General features: G+C 32.2%; 1 long non-coding RNA gene across 1 annotated transcript; it reads left to right on the top strand.

Annotated features, from left to right (window-relative positions):
- Positions 1-833: 833 nt before the first annotated feature.
- LOC143054562 (uncharacterized) lies at positions 834-19,546 on the top strand. The gene is made up of 3 exons (XR_012971733.1): positions 834-1,989; positions 5,862-5,891; positions 16,238-19,546. It is a non-coding gene; the product is annotated as an uncharacterized LOC143054562 (long non-coding RNA).
- Positions 19,547-27,818: the final 8,272 nt, after the last annotated feature.

The following is a 27,818-nucleotide window of genomic DNA, read 5'->3' as shown; positions in this document are numbered from 1 at the left end:
TCTTTTGTTGTCGATATTAATTTGACATACTTCACTTCGTGATTTAACCACTGAGTTTCTATGGTCATTGCCTTGTGCTTTGTAGACTGCTTTTATTCACGTCATAAGGTTTATGACCAAATTCGTCTATTCGTAAGATGAGTTCTGCTTGTTGATGATGAAACCTTAGTTCCTTAACAAACAAAAAAAACAAAAAAATAACACCAAGAACCTAATCAACGTATGTTATAAATCATGTCAGTACCGAAGCACTGACTCCTTATCTATTTATACACTCGGGAATAAGCATTCCACCGACAGAAGTATCAACCCAGTGTTAGTTCCTGAAAATTATGGTTAATTTATTTCTTGCGTCCGAGACAGAAACAAATCTACCATTTGAACCTCGAACTTTATAGCTCCGAGTGATTCTGATCATTTCTATGTAGATGAAATGTACGTCTTGGATTCGTAATTATAAGCTTTTCAATTTTGATTTTATACAAATCACTGGTTCGATGCAAAAGCTATTCCTATCCCAAGAGTTAGTGCTGACGTGACATATCATTGTTTTGAGCTTTTTTTTTTTAATGTACAGTTTATAATGTAATAAGTTCCTTCGGAACTCTTTCTAGGCATAGATTGCTGCATTTAAATTAGACACAATTTCCTGGAATTTTAATGTTCTTGACCTTTATTTTTTGTTTACCCTTCCAACTATTTTATCAAGCGCTACTTAAGTGTGGATACAAATTGCAATGATTATGTGTCTTTGTTTATTAACTGAAATCGAAACATTAGTAATGCATACATGTTTATTTTTAATTTTTTTTCTTTTTTTTCTTTCAGTTTTTACTCTACAAATCTAGAACTGTATCAACCATCAAATATATCTTCAAACTGAACTGTTTAATTTCTTTTAAACACACAGTATAACAAAACTTATACCTGATTTATGAAATGAAAACTGCAAAAACTAAATAGTTACACCGAAATAACGTGGAGCCAATACAATGGACAAATTGTTAACGTTTACGGATAATACAGTTTTGAAGTCCGAAAACTAAACAATAGTGTTAGCCATGGATCAAAGAGAACGTAACAATTTTTACAAATCAATCACAGGAATTGGCATAGCAACTCAGTCAGCATGCCATGTCTTTGAGAGGTACTTGACATCAAACGGACAATCACTAGAAGATTTCATTAATTTTCATCAGCATGATATATGTCATTTATGTTATAACAAAGTTAAATGTCCTCATTGTACAACAGGATACCAACTTCCTTATGACAAAGTGCTCTATGTTGAACAGTTGAACGATTTGTTTGATTCAGGATTGAAATTACCATGCCATAAATTTGGAAATCTTCCCAAATTTTACTGTTGCAAAAGTCGAATAGGGATACAAATCAAGGATTTAGATTTGACGTTAATACGTTGTCTGCTTGTTAATTTCTGCCCGGATTTATTTTGGATCGATTGCTTGAAAGGCAAGACATTTGAGAACTTCCTAAACAAAAGCAAACATAACATATTTCATATGTGGCAGGTAAACTCAAACTGTTGCCAATGCCCTGCAGGATACACTTATCCGTGTGAAAAGAGAAAACTGTTAGAACATGAATGGAAAATACTGTTTAACAATTCAATAACTCCGTGCCACTTCCATACACAGATATCCCTGCCAAGTCCATGCTCCGTGGCAGCTTCTAGTGGAATCATGTGGCAACAACTGAACAGTAAATTGAGAATAACTTTACTTGATTTTTGTGAATTGAAGAAAGATCTGGAAAAACTAATTAAACTTCGAAATAACATTCAGGGACATCGGGCAGCACGCGAGATGACGCATATGACCGATGCAGAATTCAATGACAAATGGAGGGAAATAGAGGACGTCACATGTAATTTGATTCGGCATGGAATTCAGGACACTTATATTGCAACTCAAATCGAAGATGAACAAATAAAAGAACTGGTAACTCTGAAGAATAAAATAATGGATGGTAAGTTTAACCATTGTTCAACTGTCAGGTATAAGTTTTATTTTTGTCATTTCGGTTCTTTTATAGCTGATTATGCGCCATGGATTTTGTTCATTGTGGAAGGAGGTAATATGATTTTTGTTAACCTATATGTTATTATCTTATTTTTATATCAGAGTTTCAAAATGACAAATTTAGCAATTTTTTTTCATTTATAAAGGGATATTACTAAAGAATATTTAAAGAATGTTCATCTGCCAGAACTAACTAGGCAAACAAATAAACGATAAGCAAATAAAACAGATATAGAATGTGGTAGGATTAGACTAGTTTTTCACGATTAAGCCTCCAATCAATTCGGGATTGTCACAATAAAATATTTGTTTTTATATGCCAAATCTTACTTTGAATTTCGGGTTCCGTTATAAAGTAAATCGACCTTCAGGTTGAAAAGGGTCTAAAACTCAACTTTTATTGATTTCATCAAACATTAATACTGCATCCTTCGACATCTTTGATATACTGAGCTTATCTATATTTAAATGTTAAGCAGTAATAGGCGAGTGACTTTAACCATAAAATTAAATTTTTAATGCACCTACCTAACACACGGCTAAATTATATATCATTTGAAAGCTACCCATCTGTACTATCTGTTTCGCCCGGTCGTAAAAAAAACGTACGGTGCAATTTCCGTCAAATCAAGATCAAAGGCCAAGGACGAATAAGTGCATATTTTGTAAGATTTCAGCCAGATTGCATAATATGACTTTTATATACTAAATTCACATATGCAAACAATTTAAACTGATGACGACTGAAAGGAAGCTATCATTATCTTGAAACTTCACTTTCCATTATATAGATGATGTCATCTCACTGAAAAGTGCAAAATTTGTGACAATGTTGGACTCGTATTTTCCATTGAAATTGAAAATAAAAGACTCAACAGATATAGTTTACTCAATCACGTATCTTGAAATCGATGATGAGGGTTTGGTTGAGAACAAGTTTTACGACAAAAGAGATGAGCATAAAACAACCCATAAAAACACCCCTTACAACCAAATTATAAACTTTTCATTTCTATGTAACAACATTATAGCAACGCCTGCATATCTATATATCTATACTACTAAAGGAGGAGACCGATTTCATTGAGCCTCAACTCCTCTGAAATAAAGGCAACTATAGTATACCGCTATTCAATAGTCATCAATCGATTTACTAGTAACTGAAATAAATCCGGGTCACAAAGCAAAAACTAGGAAAACGCATCAACTATAAGAGGAACACAACGATATAACAGAAACACAAAACTGCTACAAAAACAAACGCCAACATAAAAAGAAACAGATTATTCGATACCAACTGCCATATGCCTGACTTGGAACAGGACATTTGAAGAAAAATGGTGGTTTAAACATGTTTTAAACCAGAGTTCAAATGCAAAGTTGAAATCATCCCTTTGAAAACTTCATGGACGCCACTACGAGTTGGTTGACATTTATGAGATATCTGTTTCGCCAGATGACGACTGATAAGTTCCATCGACGTAACCAAATTGCCGTCATTTCTGCCGTGAATGTCACCAACCGAATAAGGCTTGGCACCGAGTTTTGCAATACATGAGCCACAAAACGGGTAAAAGAGAGCCGTGGTGTAGTGGTCAGTGCATCGGACTACTAACACAAAGGTTCCTGGTTCGATTCCCGTTCCGTGATGAAACTTTCAGGGACTGAATTTTCGGCTCTTCCTTGACATCATTTGTGAGTATGGTCTTGAGGAAACGATGAAAGTCCGTCGGAAATGGACGATAAATGTCTGACCCGCGATAAAAGAGAGCCATATCTCTTGCACGTTAAACACACCTTTGTAGATTACGAAAAAGAGCAGGATAATGCCGCTACAAGGCAGCACTCGCACCCGCAAAGTGGAAAGCGATTAATTTAAGTTGCAAAACTTGTTTCCCAATCCATTATAAATAAATATGTTTAAACTAAGACGGGTGTCACATGTGGAACATGCTCTGCCTACCTTTTGGGAGCCCCTGAGTTCACTCAAATATTTTTTGGGGGGGTTTGTGTAACTCAATCTGTAGTTTTATATGTTGTGTTTTGTATACTGTTGCCTGTCTTGTTCGTTTTTTGCCCAGCTTTGTCAGTTTGTTTTTAATTATGAGTTTGATGTCCCTTTGATATATGTCGTCACTATTCAAGTAGTAAAAGGTTTCAAAATTATAGATCATTGTAGCTAAATGTATCGTGATAACGATTTTGTTCTATATATATATATATATCGCCGTGAGCAAATTAAGTTATTTTCGCAGATATCTGTCTTATTGCGTTAATCTTCTTCACTTTACTTTGAGGTGATTTTTTGGCCGATTTTCATTACTGCAAGTTAATGTCTTTAAAGTAAATAATACCAAAGGGACAACCAACATCTCAAACCATGAATCAAATAAAGTTAATTAAAACCATGAACAAAATAAAATTAAAGTCCAAGAGACGAACAACAGTCCAAAAAACACAGCAAACCATGAAAACGAACACTCCTAAAACAGCGAATGATCTTATGAGGTCAGGAAGGGTATTTAACGTTTTCATTTTGTTATTTCACAACTGCTTATAGTGTTTTACATACACAATGACATGCATTTGTATTTTTAAAGCTTGTGTAGAAAATGCTCCAAGCATCTTTTATTCAAATAATTAAAGAGATTAAACTTCTAAACACATTTAATATGACTTACTATAACACGATTTTAAACTAAACAAGAAGCAGCCGCATTTTATTTAGTTCGTTTACATCCCGCTTTAGACAACCAAGTGTTTATAAACAAGGTTACTTATTTCAATGTTGCCTACGATTTAGTCGCAAAGTAATGTTTGCATTTAAACATGATTACAAAAAGTAAAAAAGTTTGACTTCGTAAAAAACATATTTTAACCTCAATTACCTCACATATATTCTTTTCTTACTTTAAATACCCCTTCTTTTATTATGGAAAATCATTCTTCTCCCTGATATTCACAATTAGCGATGTGCTATTTTAACATAGATTAACAAAATGATCGCTATTTGCAGATGGCAAATTTTTGGGCAACTACAAACACTTCAATAGAAGGCTGTTCCATGAACATTAATTAATAATTGCATCTTAAAATTACAAAACAAATATTCCTTGACCTAAAACATATACATTTATCTATATTTTTAGAATACAAATATCGATTCCCCAAGAAATATTTTGCTTTTTGGATAATTTTTTATTTTTTTGGATTTGTGATAAATTTCAATTTTCGGGAAATTTTGCGCATCGAATCTCTTATTTTTTGTTTGATTTGGAAATTATGTATCATGTTCCATAACGTTCATATGATCTTTTGGAAAATTTTATGGTACAAGAATTAGAAAATGGCGTTTTATTTAGTAATCGCAAAAATTAGAATGTTTTTTCATGACCTTTGACCTTGATTTAACAAAAATTGCACCGTACGATTTTTTTACGACCGGGCAAAACAGAAAGTACAGATTAACAGCTTTCGAATGATATATAATACAGCCGTGTGTTAGATGGGTGCATTAAAGTCGTTAACTAAGCGTCTTTTTGAAATAAGTCACTCGCCTATTACATGTCTCACTGTTTCAACATGTTCAAACCCATTTTGCTGTTTAAAATATACACTGTTCAATAAAGGGAACTATGATTTCAAAGACTTATTAGATTCCGTATGTGCATATATTTAAAAAAAAACAGTCCATTTTTAGAACTTGAGCATATGCTTTAGTAGGTATTTAAAAAAAATGCACATTACCAATTCATAGATTTTTCATATCTATTTGTGTTTTTTTATTTTCTCATTCTGTTAAATGTTTAACTTTTTCAGATTTAGAAGAAAAAAGAAAACAAAGAATTGGTATGTAAACATCTATTCATATCTCCTTTTATTCATGCTTGATTTACATTCCAAGAATCATTCAAATCGCTCAATTTTTATTCAATGACACTTTCATGTCAAACAGATGACTTGATTTGATATATTTGCTTAGTTTGCATTATATTTGAAATAACTGTTGCTTTTTCAAGCTTTACGTATACGTAGTATCATTGTCAATATTCTGCTATACTTCGACAGAAACAATCTACCAATGGACGTCTGCAAGCTTGAAATACAATACAGTTATCTCGTCAAATAATCGAAAGTTAAAAAAATCACACACAATGTAATTGCAATGTATCTACAACAAAAAGGAAAAATAACCGATTCATTATTTGATTTATATTCACATGGATCCACATGCCTAATAATTGGTTGTTTAACTTTGAGAGTAATCATATTTTGAAATTTATGTTTGAGGACACTCAACCCTTCACTCACAGTGGTGTAACAGTACAACACAAGAATAAAGTATAAACATAAGTTGGAAAAGGTTTAACTCATCAAATGTCAGTAAGCTTATATACATGTACATGTTTTTTTTCATAAGATGTAATTGACTATGAACTAGCTGTCAGTAATTTTCATCGGACTTCAGTATTTTTATGATTTTACTTTTTTCCATTGTGTCAAATCGTTAATCAACATTAATGCATTTACAAAGATCGATGGTCAGGGCTGCGATTCTGACATATGTGTGTGTAATTATTCTTTTTGACATTCATATGACCATATGGAATAATCGGATCGTCTGACGAATTATTTGTGGAAAAAGCGATTACACATGTTTTTTTCATATGATGTAATTGACTTTGAACTTGCTGTCAGTAACTGCGAGTACTTTCAGATTTACAATTAGTATCTTCTGGTTTTGATTTTCGTCTAAATATTCGACCACTTTCACTTTCTATTATTGTTGAATGTAATTCTATTTATATCCATTTGATGAGTTGAACCTTTTCCAACTTATTTTTATACTTTGGTCTTGTGTTGTACTGTTACAACACTGTCCAAAGTAAGTGAAGGGTTGAGTGTCCCTAATCATGTTCAACCAATCAACAGCTTTATATGCCTGTCCAAAGTAGGAAGTCTGTAGTCTGGTGGTTGTCTTTGATTCATGTCTATCTTATTTGGGTTTTTTTTCGTAGAAGGTTTTGTTATACATTAGGCCGTTAGTTTTCTCCATTGATTTGTTTATCCATGTATACGGTTTTAAAGTGGAACCTAACACTACAGGGAGATAACTCTGTAAAATCAGCTAAACGTTTTAATGACGTTGTGTGTAAAAGGAATATTAAGTTTCTCAATGATCAAAATTGGTGTTTGTCAAATTGCTATATAACCAGTGTAATTTTTCTGGCAAAACGGTTGGTTCAAAATTTTTTAAATTCTTATATTTTTGTTAAAGTGTCAAAATAAATAATTTGACAAAATTTTATGAAAATTAAACGAGCCAAATTAATTTTAGTGAAAGTGTTGGGTACCACCTTAAGAGCCGATCATATGGTATTTGTTTTCTTCATTGTTAAAGGCCGTACGTTGGCCCCTAATTATTCACATCAAGTTCATTTGAACATTATTTTTACATAGTTGTCAATCTTATAATTTTTTTTGCTTTTTTATTTTTCTATTTTTTTTATTTGCGTAAATTTTGATTTTCTATGGTCTTTGATGTACTTCCTCCTTTGTATCAATAAGCATTTCCCTACGTTATAGAACAATTAAGTGAAATCAATCGAATTAAAGAGCTTACATGTACTTTACAATATTAGCACATGGACAAAAACTGAAGTAGTGTGCCTCAAATTTTTATAAAATTTTTGGCTGATTTTGATTGTTACGATTCGATGACATTTCGTAAAAGTTATCTACCTTTCCAAAATAGATTCGTTACTCAGTGTATATAAAGTGCGAATCCAGTAAGTTCATTTTCACTGTTGTATGCGAGTATGTTCATTGTAGAATAAAGGATCATGGGAAAACTGTATTTTTTTACGTTTTGAAAATACCAAAATAATTGGTTCGAAACAAAGTCTTAACCTTTTTTCATTGTGATATGTCTTTTTAATGTACAATAAGAGTATTAAAGTTCAAATATGTGTTATAGAAGCTACATAATATAGAATATCGATTATTCAAAGCGATCCATTTTTACTATTGATGCGATGAATTATCACTGTTTGGCATTCATTTCTGATGTAGAATTTTCGAAAATGCGATGAATTTTTATTGTAGACTAATGTGATAATTAGACTTGCAAGAAATGAAAAACTTATTTGATTGCTTTAATATTTAGTTTATGACTTATATATGTCTATAAAAACTGGTTAGCAATTCAAACGTTTTCCCACATCATTGACATGTGTGAACGGTATTGCCATGTTTTCCTGCTTTGTGATTCGCTAGGCCTTTTGAAGTTTCAAATTCCTGATTACACAAATAACACTGTTGCTTGTTGTTGTTTTCTTGGTGCATGTTGTTTAAAATTATGTTTGATAAAAAATTACTTCTAGCATTTCTCAAATTTATAAGGCTTGTTGTTAAGGTGCTTGTTGACATGGCCATCAAAGTGCTGTTTGTATACATGTACGACCGCAATTTTTTTTTTGGTTCGTTTATTACTATGATGTCGTCATCGTCTGCGTCGTCCAAAGACCCATTTGGTCTCCGGACAATACCTTCAATTTAAGTGAGTGGATCTATATAAATTTTAAAGAAGGTTCAATACCACAAAAGGAAGGTTGGGATAATTTCGGGGATGATGATTCCAATCGTTTACGAATAAGGGGCCTAAAGAAGCATTTTCTTTTAGTTTCAGGATAATAACTTGTGTATAAGAATTTTGATTGCTCTGAAATAGTACCACAGTGTTCAATACTACAAGTAGAAGGTTGGGATTTATTTTGGGGGTTATGGTACTAACAGTTTAGGAATGAAGGGACAAAAAACAATCATGTTTGTAGTTTCCAGACAATAACTTGTGTTTAAGTGTATGGCTCTCTCTTAAATTGCACTTCAATGTTCATTACCACAAAGGAAAGACTGGGATTTGGTTTTGATGGTTACTGATCCTAGAAAGAATACAAAATGTTGGGGGTGGGTTCGATTTTTTTTAAGAGGTCCATATCTTTTTTAGTTGTTTTTCTAAATTTCACAATTTTTTAAAAGTTTTAAGAAAAAACCTTTAGTTGTACAGTATTGCGCATACAATTTGTAAGATCACATTTACCTTGTGTCAGAAACCTATATAACGTCATAAAGGAGAAGGGACATGAAGGCCTGGATTTGGCAAAAAAAAAAATGTTTGATATCTATTATCAACAATTTACTGAGCGAAGAACAAAATGGATTTAGGCGTCTAAGGTCATGTCTTGATCATATTTATTCTTTGTGCACAATTCTTCGAAATAGAAAACTGATGAATTTGGATACATTCTTATGTTTTGTTGACTTTAGTAAAGCGTTTGACTCGGTCAAGCACACTATCTTGTGGAATAAACTTTTAAGTTCAGGAATATCTGGGAATATGTTCAAAACGATCAGATGTCTTTATTCAAAACTAAAAGTTGCTGTCCGATTATCGCCTGGTATACTCACGGAATGGTTCTCAATAGATTCTGGTGTTCGTCAAGGTGATCACCTCGCTCCGACACTTTTTGCTTAATTCATAGACAGCTTAGTGCCAGAGATTAACAGTCTATCTTACGGAGTTCCAATTGGAAATGATATCGTCAGTTGCTTACTGTATGCAGATGATATTGTGTTTATATCTGAAAGTGCTCATGGTTTACAAACTCAGCTGGAAACTCTACATGAATGGACAAAATTAAACTGTTTACATGTCAATATTGATAAAACGAAGATCATGCATATTCGGAAAGCTTCCACCGCTAGATGTGACTCAGAATTTATGCTTGGAAATACCCGGATTGATTTCGCAAGTAGATACCGCTATCTAGGCTTAATAATATCTGAAGATATAGAATACACTGTTTCTGTGAAAGAGCTCTCAACAGCAGCTAGTAGAGCGCTTGGATCACTTACCTCAAAATACCTTCATATGGGTAATATGGACTTTGCTACATATACAAAGATATTCGAAAATACGGTTATCCATGTAATGGACTATGCGTCAGGGGTGTGGGGATCAAAGCGTTATGATGTACTTGAAAGACTCCAGTATAAAGCAATCCGAACTTTCTTGGGTGTTGGAAAAACCTCGCCGATTCCAGCAATAACAGGTGATATGGGATGGACTTCTATACTTGTAAACAATCAATGTAATATAGTTCGTTTATGGTGTAGACTTATGAAATTGCCTGATTTCAGGATCAGTCGTAAAGTATTCCTTTGGGATATCGATCTTTCCACATGCTACAAGAACACCTGGTTCAACAGTGTTAAAACGATATTGAACAATAGTGGTCTATCAGCCTTAATTAACTGTACAAACAACCACAATACGATCTCAACAAAATACGTAATTGAATCCGTTAAAACTAAACTGGTAGATACTTTCAAAAGTGTATGGACTATTAATGTTCAGAATATGCCAAAACTAAGAACATACAAGTTACTTAAGACCGAATTTTGTACTGAACCATATGTTAAAAAGTTCTTGTCCAGAAAACAGCGATCGAGTATAGCTAGAATTCGATGCGGTACACTACCTTTAGAAGTCGAACGAGGTCGATATCGAAATATTCCAGCCGACCGGAGAATCTGTAAAGTGTGTAACTCCAATGTGACTGAAGATGAAATCCACTTTTTGTTTTTGTGTAACCGTTACTCTGTTAGAAGGAACGAACTCAGACGAGAACTCACCTCAGTTAACTTTGACTCCCCAGAAAAAACACTAAAAGAACTGTTAATCAGCAACCCGAAAACGTTGGCAAACTTTATCATAGACTGTTTAAGGATAAGACAAGATGTTTGTTATATAAACATTTTTACTTTAACAAAACTACATGACGTAAAAACTGTAAAACTTAATATTTTATATCAAATCAAATGTAGCTATACATGTATAATAATGTTTTAAAATGACAGTGCTTCGTAAGCCTATAAGGCTGGCTGAAAATAACAATGTTCATATCATATGTATTATATAATGGCAATTCAGGTTGCACTTTAATAAATTATTTATTCCTTCATATTCTATTTCAAATTGGCACATAATGTTTAGAAATGAATAGGTTCAAGAAATATAACAGAAAAACATAAAGATTTTTACCTGATGACGTCACAACTGCGTCATATGTAATTTTTTTTTTAAACGATGAAAAATACAGATTTTATGCCGTTTTCCATCTTTATTTCTGTTATGGAAACATTCTGCACAGGCAAGAAACAACAAAATAATTTAACAGAAGCTTTGTTATTACTATTGGCATGATTCCACAAATATAAAGTTGTTTCTTGGGTGCGCACATACTTTTTCAATCTAAACTATACATAAAATTTGATGAAAAAACAAGGCAAATTACGAAATTTTACAAAACATGCAAAATAAATCATTTTTTGTTGCCATGGAAACTTGTTCAATGTCAAATGGGTTTTGTTTCTCTGCATGAGTACCTTGTACTGTAGTACGGTTTTTAGTTATTTAAGAATACATATGATTACTTTTAAATTTGAAGTAATTTTTGGGCCAAATGAGGGCCTTATTGTCCCTACTCCTTTGATCACATTCCAAATTTGGATATTATCAAGCTTTAATATTGTGTCCAAATTTGCCCCAACTGTTCAGGGTTCGACCTCTGTGGTCGTATCAGGCTGCGGCCAGCGAAGCATTTTTAATGTTTTACTACAAAACGAGCAGATGTGATTAAAAGTTCCTGTTACTTTCGTCATATGGTAAGTCAGGCGTATCCAGGGGGCCTGGAAAATTTGGCAGGCCTTCTCCATGCTATCAGTTTTTATGCTCATGTAGAAGTCTTTAAATTTTAATTCACACATTGTAGTAACTCATTAGTGGGGATCTTCTAATGCCTGTGAAAACTAGCTTCCCATTTTCCATGCTTCAATATGAAAATAAGATGTGGTATGATTGCCAATGAGAAAACTATCCACAAAAGACCAAAATGACACAGACATTAACAACTATAGGTCACCGTACGGCCGTAAACAATGAGCAAAGCCCATACCGCATAGTCAACTATAAAAAGCCCCGATAAGACAATGTAAAACAATCTAAACGAGAAAACTAACGTCCTTATTAATGTAAAAAAAATGAACAAAAAACAAATATGTACCACATTAACAAACGACAACCACTGAATTACAGGCTCCTGACTTGGTACAGGCACATACATAAATAATGTGGCGGGGTTAAACATGTTAGCGGGATCCCTACCCCCCCCCCCTAACCATGGACAGTGGTATAACAGTACAACATAAGAACGAACTATAAAAATCAGTTGAAAAAGGCTTAACTCATCAAATTGACATCGATGTCCATATTCTGAAGGAAAGATAGTTTTTAGCTCTCGATTGTTGCTTGAATTTCTTTACTGTATAAAATGAAACGACATGTGACAACTATCCTAAGTTTTTAAGGCGTGATAAATTAGTCAAGTTGTGTAGGGCAAACATTTTCTGTAAACAATCTTCCTATATCTATGTACTGATAAAATTGCAATGGTACATGATGTACGTTTTGTAGAGCACCCTTGATTCTACGGCAGAGGTCGAACCCTGAATAGTTTGGGGTCATTATGTACAAAACATTCAAGCAAGGCTTCATTTTTGATGAAATAAAAAAGAATGTTGAATTTTAGACCGTTTGGACTTCAATTTGGACCATTTCGATAACTTGGACAAAAATCCAAAAAATCCCATATTTAAAACCATGAGGTGAGATTCAGCATGCCAAAGAAACCCAAATATTCAATTGTTGTTGAAATCCAAACGAATTTATTTCTAGACAGTTTGGATCCCACACACTTGTAAAATGGGCCAAAAAATTAAACACAAACAGCCTACCAAAGAACCTCAAGTTTTATTTTGAACCATGTGAACCAATTTAAAACCGGACCCAAAATAAAAAAAAAAATCTTAATTTACGGTTAGATTTAGCATATTAAACCTCATTGAAATTGGTCAATAAGTGATTTATAAAAAATATTAGAACAGTGTTGTTGTTTTTTTATCCCTTTTATCCCATTCTTTACCAATAGACATGATGGATGAACGTTTTTAGTGATGAAGTGTCATAGCATTGGATATTGATTTTCCCTATATATTCAATTTAATTTAGTACCCTATCGGAACATTTTAAATGAAGTCGGTGACATATATACTTTATTTACATTTTCTGATGTACATTTTCAATATCTATCAAGTTGAGTTTTTATTTTATTTTTTAAATCTATGGACTGGTCATTTACTGAATGATCCTTGACCTTAATAAGTTTTCATTAATTTAAAAACACTTTCAACTCTTAAATGATCCACATGTTGTTATATTAAGACTACAATGTGTTACATTTGAAATAAATATCAATTCTATTGAATTTTTTTGAGTGTTCAATGAATCTTTCCTTCTCAAGGTCAGCACTATGAAATCCTTAATTAGTGTTTGAGCAAGCTAAGTCAGCTGAATTAGGAATTTAATGCATAAAAAAGGAATAAAATTCATACAGTGAAAATGCACCGCATATACAATACTAATGAATCGCTCTACAGAGAAAATGAAAGTCAAGTATCATTATTCAACAGTAAACATGACTCGCATAAATATAGCATCATATTGGAATTCAATTCAATATGGACAAACTGAATAACAAAGGCTATTCTACGTTATACAACATTATTAATTGTGTTGAAATGAATATGTTTCTGCAACTACATCTTTCCTGCGAATTTTTAATCACCTGTACGATTTGTTAGTAAAACGTCCTAAATATTCAACTATTTCGGTATATATTTCACGTATGGATGGCTATTGGCGCTATAAAACCCCGTTATCATCTCTTATTTTGTCTAACTTGAATAATTTATTACTGAACATATACGTGTGAACTGTTTTTCTTCATTTTCTTCAAAAATAATATTTATTTCGTCTGTTTATTTACCATTCTACATCAGAAATGTTTGGCAAATACAGTGAAAATGGTATTTTAGGATCCGCACTTTACCTACACTGTTACTCCTAAACCATGTAATCCGTAAGCTGTACAAACCCACAGACTTTTTACTTAAGGTTTTTAGTCCTAGCTTAGAAAATTTGATGAAGGTTATTTTCTCAATTTTTATTTTTTTCTTGTTTAATCATCTCCGCCATAATTAGAAATTTCTTAATTTGTACAATGTTATAACTTAATTTCTTAATTTGTTATATGCACTTTTTTAATTTGTAAAAGGTAATTTTTTATTTTGTAACATGTATTTTTTTCCTTCCGATACATAATTTGTAACATGATTTGTTTTTAGCTTGTATTTTTTCTTTATAGAAACGGAACTTTTAATTGGCTGTCAGTGGCAACAATTGCATTGCAACAAACTCTCAAAACGTGACTCAAAAAAAGAACAATTTACATTTCACAATTTAAAAGTGTTAGAGGAGATGGTTAAAAAATGAAAAATTAAAATTGAGAATATGACCTTAACCTCTGATCTTGAACACATTTCTAATTTAGGACTAAAAGACTTCAGATCAAATGACTCTTGATTTATACAGCTTACGGTTTATAAGTAAAAAAAAAACATAATATATGGTATAGGTAGATAACTCAGGTGGTGTTGAACAAAACTAGCTAAAATTCCTGAAGATAAGACTTACAATTAAGAAACAAAGATTGAGGTTTTGGTAATTTTTTGTTGTTACGAAGGAGTTGCAATAACTAGAAGAAAAAGTGTTTAAGGAGATACTCCTACAAAAGGGGAGTTTCAAAAACTGCTTGATATACTGACCGACTTTCGAAATGCAACACTAGATTATTTTTTTGTTATTTTTGAATAAATGTGTCACCTTCAAAGACGATGACTGCCTGTTACAAATGCCAAAATGATTGTCAAAAAGGTCAACAAATTATGTGTCTGACATGTTTTGGGTTCTGTTCCACACCTTCTCATTTTGCATTTGTTCAACCCATTAATTGGTTTTGGCAATTATGCGGTTGGAACTTGAGGGCTTTAAAGGTTTTCCTTCAGTCGATTCTTTGGCAATTCAGTTGATGGGAAACATTTATGTCATGAATCTGTACGTAATGGCATTTGGCAATTTGATTAGCAGTTGACGTTGTGACCGTAAACATGTCTGGCAAAAGACGTTGCGTAATCAAATTCTGTTGACTTTTTATTGTCACTACACGTTGATCTGTTCTTTGATGGCCAGCAACAAATCTTGTCTTCTTGTATTGTTGTCAGAAGGACAATAAAACGAGATTCTGAATGCATAGAGTATGGTTGCAGCACGTTTATGATTTCCTGTTTGCAGTATTCTTAAGGACTGATTCAGTTTTTATTTCTCAGTCTTGGCAATATGGAAATGCAACATTTTTCAACAGATTCAAGTGTGGCAAAGGATTGAAAGAACTGTTTCACAAAGCAAAAGAAAACTGAAACAATCTTTCATGGGTCCAAAATTTTGATTTAAGAAATTCGTGCGACTTAAAAAAATCAGTATGTTCAATAACCACAGGTAAGTCAGATTTTGATTTTTTGTAAAGAGAAAGAAGTATGGTAAGCATAAAAAGTAGAATCAAACAAGATTTGGTACAAAAAATCAACAAAATGAATGTTGCGTTTTTAAAGTCGTTCAGTATATTATACATGTTATATCCAAAACATTTAAGCGATATCTTGTGAAAAAATTTGAATCGCAAGAAAAGGGATTGGCGAACAGCTGAAAAATAATAACCAGAAAACAATTAAAGGGTTCTTCCACAGAAAGGTGGAAGGACGTAATAATAATCAGAACAAAGACATAAAAAGTCTTTCCAGGAAAACGTTGAAAGAACTTATGATGCTAGGTTTGAATCGCACTATAATAGTTTTCTCTATGTGCTAATATTTTAAAGAACATGTTAGATATTTGAAATAAACGAACGATTAATTAACCAAAAAATGTTATATACGTAGGGAATTGCTAATTCAAAGAAGGAGGTACATTAAGCCCATATAAGGTCGAAGTCAATACATTTTTAGAACTGCTCCTCATTTCCTCATCCTATAGGAAATGCCTCAAATAAAGAAATATTCATGAATGTCAAAAGGTTTTGCTGTCATGATAAAATATAATATTGTGCGTCTACTATAAACGCAAATGCAAATTAGATTGTTACTAAGTAAGTTGTTGAAATTGTATCTGTTTAATTTTTCAGCTTTAACAGAGCTTGAAATCGAGGGACAGATAAAAAGAAATAATTTTGTAAAGACCAGAGCTGTCGATGAGGCTATTAAAATAATGGAATCTCAAAACATGGTCGTACTCACAGGATCAGCCGGCTCTGGAAAGTCTGCAACTGCTTTTTGTTTATTGAAACATTTTCAAATGACCAAAAGCTATCAAGCCTTGAAAATATCAACATTTACAGATCTTTCAATTCTTGTTAAACCAAATACTGACGAACCTTACATAGTGCTTTTGGAAGACATATTTGGTCGGACAAATTACACATATGTGGAAAACAGTGATAGAAATGTGTTAGGCGAATTGGGTACATGCATAGGTAACACATTGAAAGTTATCATAACAATAAGGACAACAATTATGAAATCATGCATGTCCTTGTTTTACACAAGCAATGTATTCTGTGGGCTTCATGTTGTGGATTTATCAAGGAATTTTCAACTAATTAAGGCAGAGAAGAAAAGATTGTTAGAGAGATATTTAAAGTTGAATAACATAACTGTATCGGAATTTGGAAACTGCATGGACGATCAATTACAACCAGATGCAGCTGTTACTATCAGCAATAAAGTAATAGATGAAATAGTACACTTAGATACTGTGGGTGGTTTTCCGGAAAATTGTCGTCTTTTTACAACCATTCGATGTTTTACTAGACTTGGTATCAACTTCTTCCGCCACCCTACTATCTCACTTAGAAATGAAATTGATGCTTTGAGAAGAGCAGAAGGAAATGACAACATATGTTTCAAACTAAAGTCCAAGTTCACTGCATTAGTATACATGCTGCTGAGTAATGACGTCCTGCGTAAGAACTCGTTAGATTTCTGTAAAGTTCAAGACATTTTTAGATCTGTGAATGGTTGTGGTACAATTATGGAACACCAGTTTATTGATGCAGCTGATGATATGATAGACCAGTACGTGACATACAGTTCTTTAGAGAACGCGTATTACTTCCAGCATAGAATAGTTGCAGAAGCTGTTATGATTTCCTACAGTAAATGTAACATATCACAAGTAATTAGTTTGTTGAATCCTGACTTCATTGCTGAAATGGTAAAACCAGACTGTTACATGGAAAAGGATGGTGAAGTGGTTTTGAAAATTCCGTCAAATAATTACAGACATCTTGCTAAAGTTATTAAAGAGTTGTTGCTTCTAAATTGTATTGGGGTATGCTTTATTGAATATATTCTCACCAAAAGTGAAATTTTTGAAAACGTGGAATTTCTGCATGCAATTGTAGGGACATTTGAATATCTATTCAAACCAAAAGATATTTTTTCAAGTGAAGATATCAAGTTGAAGACACGTGTGTGTACACTTTTGGATTTAACATTAAAAAAGACTGCTTCTTTGGATAATCTATCTTGCTTTAAGTTCATCTGGGAATTTTTCGCTGAAAAAAGTAAAACCCCATATTTTGTACATTCAATGTGTAGCGTATTCATTAGATTTGATAAAGAAAGGAATCAGATGAAGTTACTGGAATGGATGGTTTGGAATAGCAATCAAATGTTTATTAAACAATGTTTGGAAAAGACATTTTGCTATCAATCTCATTTCTTGGAAACATTAGTAGTTAATGACGCTTTAATAACAAAAATGAATGAGGTCTTTTATTCACCTGGAGATAATAAGGTCCAACAAATTATCATTGATCAAGCATGTCAGATAGGCAACAATGAAATCTTTCTAATGCTGATGAGCAAATATGACAATGATATCAATTTAGAAGAGACATTTTTAAAAGCATGCTGTAATGATGATGATGAAGTAACAATTGTGGAATGGCTACTTGGTCAATACGATTTGCATCGATTGAATATCAAAAAGGCTTTTGAAAACATTTGCGAATTTTGGGATATGTACAAAAATATTTTAAAAACTTTATTGAAAACTAGTGCAAATTACGATAATGAATTCACAAATAGGCTTTTGATTGAAGCTTTCAAAACTGGACATCTAGAGTCAGCTGAGTTTCTAAGACATAGAATCGATCTTCGAACATTTGATTTTAGAACAGCTGTATCTATGGCATGGGACAATCATAAATATAATATAATTGAATGGTTATTACAACGGTCACGTGATATGCAGATATCGTCACAAATTGATGCCATACCAGTTATACGAATTATGAAATGGAAAAACCTACCTCACTCAAGTAACATAAGACAATTGCTAGACGATTCAATGAGTGCAGGAGATTATGGAATTGATCTCATAACAGAACGAATTAAACCCAATATGATAAAAGCGTTAAATGTATTTAAAATTGTAGCTGAATATAGTTGTCACTGGCAACAATCCTTCATTCAATCTTGTCATCGAACACATTTTGACATAGAAGGTGTCTTCCTAGATGCATGTAAATCAAAAAACCTTGAGGTGCTTGAAATGATTTTAAATTATTATGACGAAGAAACTTACGGTCAATTGATAACAAAAGCGGGTGAAAACTTTTACAGCCTGAACTTTTATAATGTCTGTCATCTCTCAAAATTGCCTTCTGTTATTTTACAGAATACGCCAATAGGTTTTCTTCACAAAAATCCTAGCCTATTTCCTTTTGCAGCAAAAGAAGGAGATATTGAGAAAATTAATATATTTTTGAACGAAGTAGAATTTAGTAAGCTCAAGGTTGATGAGGCATTCGTTTACTCTTTGGATAATAATACATTACACGTAACTGAATTATTGTTATATAAGTTTCCTATTTCAGACCTTAAGATATATGAATACCTCATAAAAGTTATCAAAGCAGGAAAAGCTGAATGTTTTGAACTTCTTCTTCTTCGATATGGTAATATCGATTTATTAGATATTGACGAATTACTCACTGTGATAATCAATAAAGGAAAATTCAAAGACTTGTTGTTGGACGTTCTTAAAAGAAATATTTCCAAACTCAACCTACAGAAAAAATTGCAAAATCAATTAGTTCAAGCATTTTACAGAACGGACTTAAAAATATTTGAATTGCTCTTGCGAAACGTAGATCATGAAAATATCGATGCCAAATATATCGTTATGGAAGCATTAAAACAGGCGAATTTTGACTTCGCACTTCTGATTTTGAGAACTGTGAGTGTAAATGTACTTAACATGACCAAGGAAGTTATAGATGAACTTGTAAATGCTATTGATTTGCAAGATGCAATGTGTGTACGACGAATACTCATGAGCTTTCCGAAAGTTCATTTCTTGACATTATTGAAATATGCAATAAAAAAAGCTGATGATTCGTATATCAACGATATAATCATGATACTAAATGAAGATAAACAAAAATATCAAAACTTTCAATTTGATATCAAAGAATGTATGAATATGGCCTTAGAATATAAACAGATATCAGCCTTAAAGATTTTTTGGGAACACAGTTGTTATATTTGTAACTTGGATGTTAAATTAGAACTAATTGCCTTTGCAGAAAAAGGCAAAACCAGGATATGTGAGTTATATTTGGAAGTGATTGATGCTTATAATAATATATGTAATAGATGTACACAAACCTCCAAAAAGAAACCTGTAATTGACAGCTCTATTTTCATGCTATTTGAACGTAGTTTTGCAGATGACCACATAGAACATCAACTTATGTCACGATTACATCTGATGGAATTAATAGATTTACCGGCTTTATTTGAAGAGGCGTGTTATCGTGTTTTATCCAAAGATTTTCCTCCCTCGGACAAGTTGTGCGCTAGCATGATTTTGATTAATTTCAGTGAAGATTTTGTTGATAGATTAATAACAATAAGGCCTTCAACTCGTTTTCAGTTAAAACCTATATTTGTTCATGTATGTCATGAATGTAAAGAAGGAAAACAACTTTGTGCCACAATTTCAAGATTGGAAAAAAAGTATGACACTTCATTCTATGAAACATCATAGAACAAAGACCAACGAGTATTGTACACGTAGAATATGTTTGATAATTGAAGACACTAGTAAGTGATATAAAGAAAAGATATAGGACATATTATTCAAACGAAACGGATGTAGCATTTCTAATTTTTCAATAGTTAACTCATTAAATGTTTACTGGATTGCTTATCTCATTTGCATCAAAGGATTAAATCACTATATAGAAGTTGCAGTCATCATTTATGCTATATGTTATTTTAATCAAGCAGCCAGGCCTAACAATGTAAGAACTCATATAATAATATTAAAGCAAGCTTGGTTGATTTTATAGTCCTTTTGAGTGACATTACTGCCAAACAAAATTATGATGCTATGAACATGCTTGAACAAGCAAGCAATATGTCGGAAGAAATGTACGACTAGTACTTGTAGCAAACGTTTTGTGACATTATATGAAAACAGTGTATTCCGACATATTGGCCATAAGCGTTTATAGTGTCCTTGGTTAAGTTACAGAAAAATGCAATGTAAACGTTCTGAAATAATTTGACAAAACTGCAAAAATGCTAGCCTTAACATAAAAGAAGCCATGTGTATGGTTTTTTTAACCGTGCATGCCTTCGAGGAAATAACCTTTTGATATAAACTCAAATACATCAACAGTTTTCGTTTTAACACTGAATATGTTGGAGATAGTCGCAATAGCTTTCGATCAGAACTTACATTTTTGTAGTTCCTTGGGCGCTAAACTACAAGAAAAGAATATATACTCTAATCAAAACGTAGTGAAAGAGAAATAAAAATAATTGCAGAACAAGCGTGTTTAAATATTATTCATCTTTGCGATTTATTACTATGCTATGTACTTTTTGTTTTCGGTTAGAGTTTGCAGTATTGTTTATATAGTTGATATACGAGTTTAAATTCCTGTTTTAATTGTTTTACACTAGTATTTTTTTACCCTTTATAGCTTGCTGTACGATTTAAGGACAAGGCTCTGTAGTGAAGGCCGTACTTTGACCTATAATTGCTAACTTTTTACACATTGTGACTTAAATGGATAGTTGTCTCATTGGCACTCATACCACATCTACTTATTTATTATCAATATTACATAATTTAGCCTAAAAAATGCTAGAAGACAACACGATGAAGTTTGAATTCCACGGTGGTTTTTTTTTCGAAAATTATCGTAAAAGCTATTTTTTCATTTAAGTATTTTAAATATGTAATGAAAAATACACGTTAGATATAGTTTGGGTCAATTTTTAGACATTTACTAAAAATTTCTTGGAAATTTTTCTCCTTTTGACAGACCATTTACAATACAATTGTGTCCTTAAGTTACTAATGTAGTTACAGACCTGTACTGTTATAAATCACAGTTTATGACCAAACTCAGTAAAGACCTATTTAAATTGCATTTGATTGATGAATTCGACAACACTTATCATTATTTTGATGATAGTTTCTCTTTAAATAATAAAGAACTTGCTAAATATACTCACGAAATTTATCCAAAGAAACTTACTTTAAATGAATGAATTATAAACGGTAATAACTGTCCTTTTCTAGGTGAATATATTTCAGTTTTACACGCGAAACTGTACACTTAAATTTACGATAAAAGGGACGATATTTTTCCTTCCCTATTGTCAATGTTCATCATTTAGATTTCGCACATTCTTGCGGTGTTTATATATCACAACTCGTTGGCTTTGCCCGTGTCAGTTGTGACGATCTATGTTTTACTAGTAATTAATTTATTCGTAGATTTCGTTACAACAAATTACTTAAAACCTTTACCAAATTCTTCCATACGTATAAAGATTTGGTTTTAAAGATTGATCGATCTGTAGAACCTGCATACAGGATAGCACATCCTTATTTTTACGGATATGCCGATCGATTTAGACACGATCCGGGTAAAATTGTCGATCCTTTGATTAAACTTATTCTAAAAGGTAACATATTGAAAAATGTAATTGAATCTTTGAATATTGTTTTTATTTGTATTAAATATTGATTTTGTTATCTGTAAATTGAAATCTATCTTAATAATATTGTTCGATACATATGCACATACATGGCTCTTCAGTATAACGATACCTGTATCTTGACATTGCACAAGTTCATGTTTTTCTCGGACTCTTCTTGACTTCTTTACACAAAATCCACTGAATTGTAGATATGTACTAATTTATAAGATAGTCTTAGATGCATGATTCTTTTCAAGAGTTGTTATTGGCTATTACTAGCTGTCAGTAATTGCGAGTGCTCTCAGATCTTAACTTAGTGTATTTTGTTGTGGAAATGTGTTAATACCCGTCCACGTCCACTTTTTGTTGTGTGTTTTGGTGGGCTTTTTTGTTAGATGAATTTCAATGCTTGTTATCGTTATTCCAAAGAAACTGTGACAGTAAATGATATGATGTGTTTGCCAAATAACTGTTTACAAAAAGGCGCAACTTCAACCTATTTAAGTCGAAGAGTTTTGGTTAACCCTTATAGGAGTTTTCTCCACTTTTGTATTTGAAATCAATATTTCTCCACAACCATACAAGGGATTGACTTGAGATCACTGACCTATGACTTCAAAATTGAGGTCAAGGTCAAAGGTCAATTTGACGTTCTAACTTTTTACCTTTGCTAATTTCTGGTTCATTATGAAACAATTAAGTCTTCTGCATAAACCTATTAATCTTATCTTTTTTATAAAAGTTTGATTTACTACATAACATCAACACGGCGTGACATTTTCTTACATCGTTTTTTAAATTTCATTCTTATTATCGAGGTGGAAAGACCTTCAATTGTTCTCTGAAGAATTGGTTTTTAATTTTCTTATTGTAATTATTATTATATATATATTGATGATAATTTATAAGCTTAAGTATTGTTTTATGATTATTGTAATTATTATATGTATTGTTATAAATATAAAGTGATATGCCTTTATGATCATCAGTATGATAACCCAAATTGTTATATCGAGAAAGGTTATTTAAATATGAAGATATGATACCTTTGTTGCATGTGTTGTGTTTTTGAATAATAAACTCATAATAGATACCAGGATAGAATTTTGTATTTTCGCCATATTCGCGTTTCGTCTACAAAAGACTTAGTAAAGTACGAAGTTAAAGAGCATTGATGACTGCAATTCCTAAAAGTTTGCCGAATGCAGTTAAGGTAATCTATTCCTGAGGTAGAAAAGCCTTAGAAGTCAAAAATTAAAAAATTTTGTAAATAATTAATTTATAAATATGACCATCTATAATACTAAAATTACGAGGTCCAATTTGTCAGCCGTCATCACGTAAAAACGAAGAATCAAAGAATTCAACTTTATATATAACTAATATAGTACAAAGGTGTAGATTAAAAATTACACCACTCCAGGCCCTTTGGTTTTCCATGTAATTAATATTGCCAATAATTAAGAAGTTCCGGTTCGAGTCTGATACCGATACCAATAGTATATTCACTTGTTACCGATCACCTTAGCTGTACGTTCCGCATCTGACAGGCGCACCACCAAACGGTGTATTCAGGATTAATACGCTATATAGTATTACACGGGTCATAATCACAGGGTTGACACTACTTAATTGTCAAATTGTTACCTATTGTAGTATTTTAATCAGTTAGACTTTCTAAGATAACAATACGAATACTTAAAATCTGGACTAAAATAAGGCGTATAGGTACAGTTTTCAAATTGTTAGCGGGCATGACGTAAAACAGCGAATCAAAGAATTCAATATTTATAACTAATATAGGACAATGCTGTTGATTAAAAAATACTCCATTCCAGGACCTTTTGTTTTCCAAATAATTAATATTATCAATAATTGATGAGTTCCAGTTTGACGGGTTCAAACAGAAAGATTTGAAAGCAGAGAAAACTATGTATCTTATAATCAGCATGACATTATCAGATGACAATACTAATACTAAAATAAGGCTTGCGCATAGTTATATACTTTAATTCAGTCACGGACCCGCGATATACGGGTGTGTTCTAGTATCAATGATAATTCTTATCAGCACAGAAGTACTGACTCACGTGCTGGTAACCCTGGTTTTCTTTTTCTTATCTGAAAGCATAATATTGAAACTATCTTCTCATATTTTATCTCAAAATTCTATGGTGTAGTTTTCGTTTTATGGTGGAAAATTGGGTTTTCCATCCATAATCTATACATAGTCTGACAATTTTGCACAACCTGTAGTTTGAAAATAAGTCCCGTGATCCATAATTTTATTTATGTTTTTAAACAAGCAGGATATAAACTACATTTTGGCAAATTATTATAAAATTCTATGGATTATAATTTAAACACCCCATTTACCTTAACATTGTTGTGCTAATCATGTTTTTAGTCGTTTATCTTCTTCACTGGGATTCAAATGGATGATTTTGTCGTAGAGTTTATTTGTTTAGACGTACTTATATACACAAGTTTTGATGACTGTATTATGTTTTGCTTTATCAAACACATGTTGGATTTCAAATTGTTGTTCAAATATCTAGCTAGTGGAAATAGCTTATGATAGAAATAGTTCATAAATTGATGAAATAAAGTGGATAGATATATAGATATAGTAGGTCTATGTTGTTTTAGACTTTATTGAGTATGATATAGACTAGGTCAGCATGGTTAAGTATTGGTAAGGAATGGTTAAGACTTATGGTGAGTAAGGTTCAAACATGTCAGCTGTGTATAAAATGGTCGAGTAAAGATCAAGCACAAGATCAGACAGTTAAGTATGGTTCCGGCTACAGTTGAGTAATATCAAGTAAATGGCAGACCAATTCAAACAGCTCGAGTAAAAATCAGAACAATAGTATAGATATAGGCAAGTGTATGTAGGCACTGCTTATATGTCTAAATAAAAGGAGTACGTTCACTGGGGGTAAAGTTTGATTTTTTTATAATCCGGGCACAATACTACAAAATTTACACAGAAAAAAGTTTAAAATAATTATTTATACAAAATCTTCGATACATCACCATAAAAATTAGACAAAGTTAAACTTATCCTATCAGATTTTAAATGATAAAATTATGAAATTCTGAGTTAATATACAAAATAAGATGTGGTATGATTGCCAATGAGACACCTGTCCACAAGAGACTAAAATGACACTTACATTAACAACTATAGGTTACCGTACGGCCTTCAGCAATGGACAAAGCTCATACCGCATAGTCAGCTATAAAAGGCCCCGATAAGACAATGTAAAACATTTCAGACGAGAAATTAACGGTCTTATTTATATAAAAAAAATGAACGAAAAACAAATATGTAACACATTAACAAACGACAACCACTGAATTACAGGCTCCTAAAACTATAATTATATAAATAGAAGTATATGTTTACTGATCAAGTTAAATCAAATACATTTATTTTTATAGATCCATTCGCCACACAGGCTCTTGTCACAGATTGTTTCTCCCTATATACCTTAACATAACTCAAGGTACTAGACTCGCATTTTCAAAAAATGTCAGCCGGTCGCGAAATTCCGTTATATGCCATTTCTCGGTTGTCAACACAACTAAAACTTGTTATGTCAAAAATCTAAATTGATTTATCTAAACTATGATGTATAACACGTCTACTGTTGTTGTCAGAATCATCCGTAGCCGGTCTACAAGATGACAATAGTGGTTAACTTCTTGTTTATTTCCTGGCTGCACTGACAGTAAATGGTACCAAGATTATTTTACTTGATTGTTTGCTTATTTAGTCAAGCAACACTTATATCTCGCTTAAAAAAGATTCTCTTATTGTCTAATTCTATTACAATTTATACCTTTCTGAACCCATTGTATAAAAAACAATTAATCTACATGCAGTTGCCGGTCATATCTGAACATTATTGGATGAATTTAAGGATCATAATTTGTAACCAACTGGAATCTCTCAATATATTACAAATGATTAAACAATTGGTTTAAAAGAATTTAAATCCACCATTGTTCTTCTTTCGTAATAATGTGACATATTAAGTTCAGTGGGAATATCTATCGTGCCACTACACTAATTGTGTTTGCAAATATCGTAATCCATGTTGAACATTATAGTTGTTAATCGGTCGTCTTCAAAGGTTAATATATTATTCCAGTAGCGAATGATGTTTGTCCTATGTGGAAACTAACTTTTTCTGTACATTATCTTCTGCTTGAAACTTCCTATTTCCATATTATAAAGATGCATAGTCAAGAATTTGAGTAGCACACGACTTAAAAAAGTTTGTCATAAAACTGTAACCAAAAATCCTTCAAACTATTGATGTACGAGATAACTTAACCGGAGATTCTTACTGCACCTTCAGCCAAAGTCTCTGCATGTACATCAAAGACAACTTACAGCTTATTGTTGATATGTATACTGGAGCTTGTAGGCTGGAGAATGCTTTGAACTTAATTATAACGGTTTTCGTCTATATTGTTTAAGCGCAATTTTTACAAGATAATGTCTATATATTTGATGTGTTACCCTCAGTTTCAGTTTGTACCCCGGATTTGTTTTTTTCTCTATCGATATATGAATTCTAAACAGCGGTATACTGTTGTTGCCTTTATCAACGTAATCAAAGCCCATTTTTTAAATCAATGAATGCCACAAAGACTTTCATCCTTACCACATTACTTTTCAAGGTAAACATTTGATCTCCAAAAGACATAATTTTCCTACATCCATACGTCAGTGTATCAACTTAATTGTGAAATTACCAATCAACGTACCTCGCGATCGATTGTGCATGATGCCTGGTTTGAACTGTAAATTAGCCGATAGGAATCTATTCTGAAAGATATCAAAACTTTAGAAGGAGTAACAAAAAATCTGATATTGCTATAAAGAACCTAGTCGGTTTGGTATTTCAGATCCGATGGCATTGAACACTTATAGTCTTAATCATTTACGATCTTAAAATCCTATTTTTGCAGATAATTCCTTTTTTGCAAAAAATTTAGTTATGCTCACACAAAATAATTGTAAGAATCATTAGAATCAACGACTTCCTTCACGATCCTATATGTCATTCTGTATATCTAAAAACAAATTGCGAAAGAAAACCAAAACCTAACGGAGGTCAAATGTTGCGATTGGATAATGAAAGATTTGGTACAGAATCGCGAAGGCAAGCTTATCGAGAAGACATCTACTGATCTGTTTAAATGAACTATACGGACTAATTAACTAAAAAAATAAAACTATTTGTCAACCAGATGATCCGCAGGGTGCAGCTTTATACGACCGCAGAGGTCGAACCTTGAACAGTTGGGGCAAAGTTGGACACAAAATTTAAGCTTGATACAGCTCTGAATTTGTATTGTGATTAAATAGTTGACACTACATAGGTTTCTGACACAGAATGAATGGGGTCTAAGAACTTAAACTTAAACTTGCAAGTTTTAAATTGGACATTTACCTATTATGGTCCAATATCCAAAATCTAAATACATGGTTAGATTCTGCATACCATTGAACCTCAAGCTATAAATTTTTGATAAAATCAAATAATGTTCAATTTTAGACCCTTTAGACCTCAATGAGGACCAATTTTAAAACCAAGCCCAAATATTAAAAATCTTAATACATGGTTAGATTCAGCATATTGAAGAACCCCATATATTCATTTTTGTTGAAATCAAACA

This window comes from Mytilus galloprovincialis, chromosome 12, assembly GCF_965363235.1.
Source record: "Mytilus galloprovincialis chromosome 12, xbMytGall1.hap1.1, whole genome shotgun sequence".
In the NCBI taxonomy this organism is placed as follows: domain Eukaryota; kingdom Metazoa; phylum Mollusca; class Bivalvia; order Mytilida; family Mytilidae; genus Mytilus; species Mytilus galloprovincialis.
Note: the sequence above shows the minus strand (reverse complement) of the source record. Positions and strands in the feature narration are given on the sequence as shown.